Source organism: Microtus ochrogaster, chromosome 10 (assembly GCF_000317375.1).
Source record: "Microtus ochrogaster isolate Prairie Vole_2 chromosome 10, MicOch1.0, whole genome shotgun sequence".
In the NCBI taxonomy this organism is placed as follows: Eukaryota; Metazoa; Chordata; class Mammalia; order Rodentia; family Cricetidae; genus Microtus; species Microtus ochrogaster.
In genome coordinates, this window is record NC_022016.1 from 73081895 (window position 1) to 73093611 (window position 11717).

The following is an 11717-nucleotide window of genomic DNA, read 5'->3' on the forward strand; positions in this document are numbered from 1 at the left end:
AAAAACCAAATGTGTGCTATGTTGCCACTCTTTAAAGCCACTAGTGATCATTCACTAAGCGTGCATCAGAGAGGAGGAGAACCGACCTTTTCTTCTGTGCGAGACACCACAGGACATACAGGAAAAACTGAAAACACTTTTGAGAAACTGGGACAACAAGAGACATAGTGAAAAGGCTCAATGGAAAGTTATAGAGCTGGGTTGGGCATACAGCTTGGCTGTGAAGCACTTCTTAGTATGTACAGGGCTCTGGCTTCAGTCCTTAGGTAAGGAAAGAAGAAAGGGAGGAAGGGAGAGATGGAGGGATGGAAAGATGGAGAGAGGGATGGACGGAGGGAGGTAGGGAAGGATGGAGGGAGGGAGGGAAGGCAGAAAAGAGGGAGGGAGGAAGAGGTGGACAGAGGAGAGAGGTGAGGCTAGGGTGGAGTTGAAAAAGGTTTAGACCTGGAAGAAAGACTATTTGAGCTGCTGAAGAGAGAGCCATGAATTCCTGCATTTCTGACAAATCAAAGTATTTAAATAACAAAATATGAAAGTATTATACTACATTGGAGAATGCATTTTTAGAACTTTGAGGCAGCATAAGTCCAATTTTGACAGAAGATTCTGAACTACAATTGATAATAAAAAGTTAGCATTCAAAGCATATAATGTGAAAGGTAATCTCCAGATATCTGAAACCCAAAATACAAGCAAAGGGGAAATTTTTCAGAGAATAAGATATGCTGCACTGAGTTATGAAGAAAAGTCTGGAAACTGGACATGAGAGCATACCCAATCATCCTCTGTATTCCTAGAGCCGGGACACCAGGAACAAAAATAAAGACAGTTTACACAGGAAAAGGTTCCAGCAGCATTTATAAGTCAAACCCATATTAAAAGCACAAGACACTGTTAGTTACCAGATGGGCAAAAATCACAAACTTGGATAATTAACTGTGTGGGCTAACCTGTAACCTTATCTATTTATTACTGGGGGTATGAACTATTACCTCGCCTTCCATGAAAAACAAATTGACAGAGTCTCCAAAACTTATTCATGTATATAACATTTGAACAAAGGATTTCATTCCTAAATCTGCCTAGCTGAGGCCACACATGCACAGAAAGTAAAAGCACATAGGATATTTATTGTCATGGTCACCCTCGTCCCACAAGGAAGACGCGACCACCGGAGCTCTTCTCACTGCAGTTTATTCCAGGACTTTGTTCACAGCAATCTATCTCCGACGTCACCACTCCGCGTGTTGAGTTCTGAATCCTCTTCCTAGCCTAGCGACCGAAGTTCCAGGGTTTCGGCACCAGCTGCGGCGAACTTCTCGACCAGCGAGAAAGAACAACCACCACACGAGGATTCTTCTCAGATCAGGCTTTAATGGAGTGCTCTTGGTTGAGGGAGAGCAGGAAGCAAGGGGCTCCCAGAGCACTAAAGCAGCTGCTTATATAGGGTTGCCCTGTGATTGGCTGCCATCATCAGCTGACACTAGACTGTGTCAGGATAGGCCCAAGGACTCTAAACCACCACGCATGCTGGAAGTGGGGGACACGCAGCTCCCAAAGGCATAGCCAAATATGGAGTGGTTTATTTCCAACAAGACAGGATATCGGTGCCATCTTATAATGGCGATCCTGTCCGGCTCCCTGCAATTTATTATAGCACTGTTTGTAAAATTGACCAACGATGGAAAATGAGTATTTTCCCATAAAGTACTGAAAACACAGACTGAAAGGCATGCATCCATACAACGAAATAACAGACAGCCAGTACACAAATGAGACACTTCTTTGTGCCCTTCAATGGAAGATCTGTAGCATACACTAAGTGCAAGAAAGGAAATTCAGGAAAAGATTTGTCTAGAAGGTCACCTTGTGTGGGCAGACTGGAAACAAGACCGTTGCTGTGGGCAAGAGGCAGGCAGCAGAGGGAGCAGGCTTTGTTTTCAACGTTTGCATCATTTTCCTAACTAGGAATACTCAATCAGCCAATAGGCAAATTGACAAACATAGATGGACAATTGAGAAAATCGTAGAGAAGTGGTATAACAAGCTGAAAAGATTCCAGGATTTGGTTTACGAAGTGTGCACACACGTGTGTGCATGTGCATGTGAAGGCGGATCGGATTAATATAGACAAATTGGTATAAGTTTATACAACTTTAATGTAAATAGCACACTCACGCAACTGGAGTTCCCGCGATGCACAGAAACAGGAAACAGGAAACGGGCCGCAGCGTCTGTGTCCCCCAATTTATCAGTAAACATTTGCCCGAGGCCATCCCGCCCCCAAAAAGCGGGCTCTCTCTACATGCGTGCATGCGTGTGTGATGTGTATGCATTTGTGTGTGTGTGTGTGCGTGCGTGCACACTTGTGTGTATGGGCTGTATGTGTATGCGCATTCTTGTGTGTCAGTACAGATGCACACAGGCCACAGCGTGCATGTGGAGGTCAGAGAATGAACTCGAGTGTCACCCTTTCCTGTCACCATGCCTGAGACGGTGTTTCCGCTGCACATCCCAGGCTATATGGCCCCAAAGCTTCCAGGAATTGCTGTCTCCGCATTTCATTGTTCTGGTGTAATTCTGGGATTACCAATGTTCCTGCTATGTGTCACGGAACTATGTTCCATGAGTTCTGGGGGTTCAAACTCAGGTCCTCATTCCTGTCTAAGTGTCTGCACCTCTGAGCCCTTTCCTCAGCCCCAGTTCCGGGATGTATATTCAAAAGGATCGGAGCTCAAATCCTAGGCTCTATCTGTGGCCATCCTTTTTCTCGAGGCTCCATAAAATATGAGTCTGTAAAAGAAAGGGGCACTGTTGAAAGAGGCAAGAGCCTGAAGAACATGGCTCTGAGAACAGCACCGCTCTTCTGGTCTATTCACAGCAGGGGAATTCAATCCCCACGGAGAAGATGAAAGGCATTGAGGCCAGGGCAGAGTTTATGTGGTGGCTCAGTTTCAGGTGCTGTAGACTAGGGGCATCATTTTTGGTGGTTCCAATGAGTCCTCTCTTGTCAGGGTTGCCCACCTGAGACAGTTGCTTCCTTCTTTCCTTGGGGGACCTGGTTGGGCCAGTGGCAGACATGGTGGGAAATCTGCCAGAATGAGCTGTTCCCACACTTCAAGAAGACCCATTTCTTCCTTTTATTTTGAGATTAAAAAAAAAAAAACAAACAGGTTGTATTTTATGTGTATGAATGTTTTGTCTACAGGTATGTACGTGCACAGCATGCATGCCTGGTGCCCACTGAGGCCAGGAGGAGGCATTGAGAAGGCACGCTATAAAAAGCTTAGGCATTTTATAATAAACAGTGGTGGCTCTTTCCAGTCTACAGCTCTCTGCAAGATCAAAGAGCCTTCCCCTGGAACTAGTGCCATAGCCACGCTCTGGTCACCTCTTCGGTGGGAGGGCTATGAAGTGGTGATTTCATCTTGAGCTGGCTCCAGGCAGGTGCTCTGCCTAACTGAAACATTTCTAGGCCTCCAGTCCCAGGCCTGCAGCCTGAGTGGGGACATCTCTCTAAACTGGCCAAATAGCAGTGGATCTCATAGACATGGAGTTACACACTGTTGTGAGTCAGTACATAGGTGCTGGGGAACTAACCTTGCTCCTCTGCAAGAGCAACAAATGACCTTAATTACTGACCCAGCTCTCTACTTCCAAGGCCATTCATTCTGCATGTTCACAATGACTTGTGCTTCATGCAGGAGCTGCCCTAGCAACTGCCAATCAAGTCTTTGCAATCACAAGGAAGGCAGAGCTGCCTCCTTTGTAAACAAATGGCCAATGAAGCTCTGCCCCTGCCTCCATCCTTAAAAGAAACTTGAAGTGAGACTGGGCTCAAGGAGGCTGCCCCCCCACTGCACGAATCTGCATACTGTAGCCCTCCTCCCCTCTGTTGGGTGCTTCAAAGTCAGCTCAAGGGTAGCACTGGCACAGAAGCAGGCATCTCTCTTTGGAGCATCCTTATCCCCGAGGGCTAGAAGCAAGTGAAGTTCAAGGTAGAGTGAAATGAACCATTGCACTTTGGGGAATTGACTTTTTAGGCTGCCGTCTTGACCCAACAAAACATCAGGCTTCTGCAGACACTCACTGGAACCCATTTGTACTCAGTCATGGTCAGCTACCATATGTCAGTGGATTGGACAAAACAGAGTAAGGTGCACCTGGCCAGCATTTCCTGGGGTAGAAAGGCAAGGAGCTGTATACACTCTGGAGTCAAGCCAAATGTTATCTCTCAGTTTTACAAATGAAGGTAGTGATCAACAAATTTCACATGGCTTCATTTAGGTCTGCTGAAGACAGCTGTGGTAGTGTCCACTTAAAAGATCAGCACTTGGAAGGCCCAGGCTGTGAGTTCCAGATCCGTCAGGTACACAGATGAACTGTATCACAAAACAAACAAATTAGCCAATAAATAAATAAATAAACCACAAAAAATCTTAGTATCACATTGCACGGTCAAGTGATTGCCTGTGTTTACTTTGTGCATTATGAGCTACGCACAAGTGGCTAACCCTGAACAGCGAGGCATTCATCAACCACGGAATAAACATTCGGCGTGGTGTGGCCATCTCAGCTCCACACACAAGCCAATCCCGTCAACATGTAGCACATGGTGAAAATTCTTTTCAACTTACCCATTGTCCTTGACTCCACTTCCCTAAGTGTTTCAGTTCTGCAAGCTGAGGCATTTTGTCATAAAACAGTGGTGGCTCTTTCCAGTCTACAGCTCTCTGCAAGATCAAAGAGCCTTCCCTTGGAAGGAGCGCCACAGCCACGCTCTGGTCACCACTTCGGTGGGAGGGCTATGAAGTGGTGATTTCATCTTGAGTTCACTCCAGGCAGGTGCTCTGCCTAATTGAAACATTTCTAGGCCTCCAGTTCCAGGCCTGCAGCCTGCACGGGGACATCTCTCTAAACTGCCCGAAGAAGGGTAGTTTATGAATCTGACAAGGAAATAGAATTTAGGGGGATACACTTCCAAGTGTCTTGATGCCTGGTGTCAGAACACTCTTAGGAAGATGTTGACTTTTGCTTTTTTGATTCTGCCTTCCCGCTTTCGTGTGCTCAGGTTTCCACAGCCCATGGCCGTGAGCTCCTCCACTCTGGTGATTTATTTCCACCGGGCAGAGTTAGGACGACCAGCTGGGGAAAGCATTTGTGAAGGACTGGATGGATTCTCGGGACACGAGGTGTCGTAAGACTTATAAGAAGTTTATGGACCTCCGTGGAAATCGGACTCATTTTTCTTATCGCCCATATAAAGGGTTTAAGGCAAACAGATGAATCATACAGAGGTGCTTGTTTGGTGGATAGGAGACATCTGGACTATAGACACAGTAAGTAAATATTAGCTAGTGAGGGCTGGGGGATGGGAGGCTTCAACTTCTCTGGAAGGGTTTGGGAAGACAGATGTTGAGGTTACCTTATCTTTACAATTGAGTTGTGCCAACCTAATAAATACTTAAGTATTACTCTTTGATGAGAAATTCCGAAAAACGTTAATCTAAAATAATATACATTTTTATTTTATTTTTTTTTGCAGGATTGAAGATCAAACCCAGAAGCTTATACTCACTAGGCAAGCACTCTACCACTGAGCCACAGCCTCCAGTCCAACTAAACCTTTTTGCACACCCAACCTTGATATTCCCCAGAGTTTCTTGTGTAATAAGCATGCCAAGTCCCTTGTCAAGGAGAAATGGTTCCATGGACTTTACATAGATGGGTTGATTCTAGACTGTATGAAAGAATCTGAGAGAAGATGTTTGCTTGACAATGTTTTTAGAGAAGCAAGCTTCCATTGATCCTGGAGCCAATCAACAGGGACATAGAAAATAATGAGGTGTAAGAACAAGGTTGGGGTATGGGGAGCAATCTTACAACCTAGTTAAAAGCTCCATGCTTGAAAAGAATCTTTGCCTCCGGGTCGGAAAGTGCTTTCATCTCCGTTTTTAGAGCCCTGGGTCTCCTTCGTTTTCACAGCTGTTTGTTCCAGCTTCAGTGATGGTCAGGAGGCCCCCAGTGGACCAGAAACTCCAAATCATGAGGCTCAGGTTACCTCTGCTTGTAAAACTATCTCTGTGTCTCCCCTGGCGCTCTGCTTGGGTTTTGACTTCTACTTAGTACTTCTTCAGATTTCCCATAGTCCCTGGGATGCAAGGTAGAAAAGCCCAGGCCAGGAAGAAGGTTTCCATGAAAAGCTTAAGTTTAATCAGCAAATCTAAATTCTTCCTGTAAAGTGAGAAAATGATCAAGTGACCATTTTGAGGACTGAATTTTTCAGGTATTTCCAGAGAAACCAGAGGAAGTGATAGATGATAGATAGATAGATAGATAGATAGATAGATAGATAGATAGATGACAGATAGATGATAGACAGAGATAGATGATAGATAGATAGATAGATAGATAGATAGATAGATAGATAGACAGACAGATAGATGGTAGATAGAAAGATGGATAGATAGAAGATACACAAATAGTGGTTAGAGTAATTTATAGATTGATATGTATAAATGATAAACTTAGTGCATTGAATTGGCTCACATATCATAGAGACTAAAAATTAAGACTCAGGATGTGCAGTTGACAAATGGGAACACAAAAAAACTGATAGGCTGCAAAGCTCTGAGAACCAAGCACTGAGAGTGCAACTTCTAGCTTAGAGCAATAGACTTATGTAAACGGAGACAGTACTTTCGTTTTCCAGCCGCCCAGACCTGAATAATCACACAGAAACTCTATTAATTACAACACTGGTCAATGACTCAGGCATCCAGTTAGCCCTTACATCTTAAATTAATCCATTTCTAATCATCGGTTTATCTCCATGAGGCTGCGGCTTACCAGTAAGGTTCTGGCATCTTTCTCCTTTGGCAGTTACATGGAGTCTACCTGACTCCGCCTTCTTTCTCCCTGCATTCAGTTTAGTTTCCCCACCTACCTATATATTCTGCCCTGTCATAGGCCAAAATAGCTTCTTTATTAACCAGCAGTAATAAAACATAATCATAGAATACAGAGGAAATCCCACATCAAATTCAGATCTAAATGAATGAGATTTCCAGCTCAATCATTGAGAAGTTTCCCGAACTCTTAATGGAGTCAACATTTTCTTCTATTCAAACCATTAAGTAATTGGATGGGAGAGGGCATTCTGTAACTCTGCCTACCAACCTAATAAAATGTCAGTCTTAGACAAAACCCCATCTAAGACGCAACCAAAACGATCTGACCACAAATGTATGCTCCATGACTAAGGCAAGTTGATACATAAGGTTAGCTCTCATATGACTTATTTTGAGTGTTTATAAAGCAACTCTACACAATAAAGCTCTTATTGATGAGGTGGAGAGTTGGATGAGAAGGCAACCTTTGCCTTTTCTTCGGCAGTAAGTTGACAGTAATGAATCCTTAACGTTGGTTATGAAATCGTTTTAGTTGTTTTGACATTAAAAATTAATTGTTCCAGGGCTGGCGATGTAGCCCAATGAGTAGAGTGCTTGCCGTGCAAGCATGAGGCTCTAGGTTCAACGCTCAACACTGAACAAACTGCACCATGACTACTGATACCTGTAATTCAAGCAGGAGAATCAGAAATCCAAGAGCCTATGCTACATTGTGAATTTGATGCTAGCCTGGGCTACGAGAGAACCTCATTTTTAAATGAAAAAAGAAAATTGTTAGCAGAGTACAGAAAGCCTAAATATTCAAAGATAGAACCCAGGGTTTGGACTAGGAACATTGATGACTCTAAGGGGTACACAGGATCTGAAGACAGGAAGCAGATCTTAAGAACAGTGTGACAACCATAGGTATAGTACCAGTGACAGGATAAGGAAGATGGACATTGTCTTCTCACACTGCACAGGCGGCACAAACGAACAAAAGCCTCAAGCGCCGGGCCCTATATGCAGCTACTCATCCATGTCTGCTTCTGGCCACCCATCAAAGACTGTCTACTGAGCAAATTCAGGAAATCCATCCAAGAACCCCCCTCCCTCTTGCTCGGCTACCAAAGTTAAGTAACTGGTTCATTGAGACTTCAAGGATCCACTCTTATTTTCCAGTTATCCTAGCCATAACAAAGACAAGATCATAACACCAACGCTTACCTATAAGGTCCCTCTATAGCTTTGGGCTTCCTGTTTTAGTTAGTCAGAAGGGAAGTCAGTCCTCCTGCCTTGGCTCAGCAGATACCAAATATTGTGAGACCATTCAATGCCAGGAAAATGCTTCATTTTTAAATGTGGGGTCCATGCTGCCCCCTCACCTCCCTCCTCCCATTGGCTAGCAGTTGTCAGAACATGTTGCTGTGCCTTGGAGGATGTCAGGAGAAGAAATTTCTTACAGGTGATTAAACACAAGTTACCTGAATGAAGTCAGGAGAACTGAGCCAACATCCACACACAGCAAATGCATTTGGCAGCTTCCTATTGTCCAAGGCTATGCAGCCACCTCCTCCCCTCGGAAAACTATAAATATAGCAGGTGCTACTGGAATAATTTTTCTCTCACTCTTCAAATTTATAGTCCCTTGGGGTATGAAGGAAAATATTTTTTTCTAACCGAGAAAGTTAGCCTACCTGGAGAAGGAAGGTAGCTCTCCCAAAGCAGAAGTTCAAGGTGAGCACAAGTCAGTCCGGTTTCAAGAACAGAAACTGGCTCATAACACAACCCATTTCAGTGGGTTTTAGAAATTAGCTTGCCCATACCAAACTCCCACTCTGGTGCATAAGTTGCCATTTCTAATAAATGGAAACAAGGTCAAAAAGATCGGCTGGGGTGGAGGATACTGGTTTGGGATTCATTGCACAGGGAGCTTAGAACCTGCCACTGCCACACACAAGAAACAAGAGGAACAAACTGGGTAGCAGCCTGGCCTTGCCACATCCATCAGAGACCTAGCGTCACGTGACAAACACCTCCCCAACAAGAAAACCATGCGAGCACTCACAGAGAGCAACAGTTTAGCAGGGTAAAAACCCATTAGCAGAAAAACCTCACTGGGTCCAGCACTAAGGCAGAAAAGCTGTACTGTGGCCTACACCATTGGGACTTTGTCAGAGGGTAAACAACTTGGAGAGAAGTGGCTCAGTTCCCACCCATTGTGGCCTCTGTGTGTCATCCCGATAGAAGGAGAAGCCCAACAGTGTGAGGAACACAGCCCAGGGGCACAGGCCTAGCAAGTACTAACGTGTCATAAAGGACTAAGAATAGCCTTTCCCTCAGAAATGGTGCAAGCAAGAAGAGAGTATGGAATTTCAGGTATTGAGAGGAAATAAGCAAACCTACCTGCCCAGCATACCCTACCTCAGATCTGTCCTGAGAAAGAAGGCTTGGTGGACAAGGGTGCTCACCACCAAGCTTCGCAATCTTGAGTTCAATTCCCAGGACCCATGTGGTAGAAAGAGAGAACCTACTCCTATAAGTTGTGGTCTGACTTCCACGTGTGTATCATGGCATGCGTACATGTATGTAAACACACATACACTCACACACTTTCTGTCACACACACAAACTCATATGCATACACACTCACACATACCCATGCAAGCACACACACTGGATAGATGTCATCAAAAGTTTTAAACGTCAGTGCTCTAAACCTACCTAGTAAAAACCAGTCTGGCAAAGCAGAGCCAAAAAACAAGAACCAACTCTCGACTTCAAACCCACTTTAAATGTATATAGATAGATGGAAGACAGAGATGGAGAAAGACAAGTCACAGCAACACACGCAACTTATGTCCAGGTTTGTCCCTAGACTCTCCGTTTCTGTTAAGTGCACTGTGGCCAGGCCTGTCTCAGTTACTGGGAAACTTGAGAAGTCCTACAGAATGGAGCTGGCCAAGGGTAGTTAGAAATCCGCAGTCACTACCCACTGTTTAGCAGGCCAAACAACTCTTTGGAAGATATCCATTCTCTCCCATGGAAAACTTGATTGCCTATGTTTTCATTTTAATATATACAAAGTTAATTCTGTCTCTGTCTCTCTTTGTGTGTGTGTGTGTGTGTGTGTGTGTGTGTGTGTGTGTTCTATCTGATCATGCTGGGCTGCTACCTGCTTCGGTATTATAGGAAACGATAGTTTAAAGCTATTTTATAAAAACTTGAAATATTTACTCACGAGCACAATGCTTAATAAAAAAATGTAATTTGGAGTTAACAGCGAGGCCAAACCCTGACAGTGATATTCAATCATGATGAACTGGTTTAAAGTTTATATAAGTGTCAGCCACAGAGAGCTGGATCTCGTGTCTGTCTTCTGGTTGGCACACTTTAGAACACCTATGTTAAAAGAGGCAGACAGTTGGGTTAATAGCTGTTGTTTATACTTCACTCAGTTTTATTAGTTTCTCTTCTTTTTTGTCTCATTTTGTCTTTCTGCCTCCACTGGTTTCCACTGAGCATTATTATTTGTGTTTACAGTTTCTCCCCTAGTATAGCAATCACATTTTGTTTCCCCTTTTTTATTTTGGCTATGTGAATTTTTAAAACTTTGCTTTTGATTGATTGGTGAGGCATCCTCTCTTAGGGCCATTATTTGGGTGAGTCTTATTCAAATACCAGTAACAAGGCGGGACTGGAGAGTGGGGCGCTATGCAAATGCGTGATAAATGATGCCGGGGAGAGCAGATAGCCCATGAAACCTGGAAAGCCAAGCAAGTGGCTTGAATGCTAAGAGAATAGCTCTTTTGCTAGGTGTCAAGGTCTTCCCTCCTGGGGAAGGTAAGAGGATATTTACAGGAAGTGTGATGGAATCGCTCTTAAAGCTCTAATCCTATTTGCACCTTGAGTTTTTGGCTCACCAGCGAGAAGGATGGAAGATATTACCCACTGTTTTTATGCTCAGAAGGCAGATTATTGCAGGAGACCAAATTCTTGAAACTCCCCAAATGGAAATGAAAGGGCCCCCCTAGGATATGAGGCATTGTCTGACTTGAAGTTCATGTAAACACGGACAGGGCAGCTGACTAATCAGTTGCTCACATGCAAACTGTTCCCCCAGGACCGACAGCGATAGCAACCAGTGCTCTTCTAGTGTTCTTCTGGTGCTGGGAAGCGAGGACCATGAAGGTTTCTCAGCTATTTATGCCACAATAGAAATCCCAGTCAAAGCCTTAGAGCACAAAGGATGATGGAAACCAGCCGCCCTCACCTAAGGAACTTAACTTAGGTCTGATCAGTGATGAGATTATCTTAAACTTAGTGGGACAGACACACACATGTTTATTTAGTCTTTTCTGAATACGAAGACATAAAAAAGGGAACAGAGCAAAGTACTGAGCAGTCATAACAAAGTCTTTACATAGAAATACGGAGCCTTGAGAATACAAAGCAAGGAGACTGCACAAGAACCTTCCACATGTCTAGAACAATAAGCACACATCCACAATTTCCCTTCCCATACAGGCTGGGCTATACAAATCTAGGTCTTGAGAAACAAATCCCCGCCCCATTGCCACCCCCAATCAGGGAAATGATTTCCCTGTGGTGTGAAATATTGGAGGCCATTTTTAGCTTCCTAATATAGAGACTCCTAACTGAAGAGCAACAGCCCAGAAAGAAACAAATTAACAGTGAAAGTTTTCATGTTCACCCACCAAGCTCAATCCAGCTGCTTTCTAAGGTCAAACAGTCCCCATGTGGCCTTTGTTAGCAACATACCCACTCAACAGACAGGCACGGTGAAATATAAAGAGGCATAGCCTG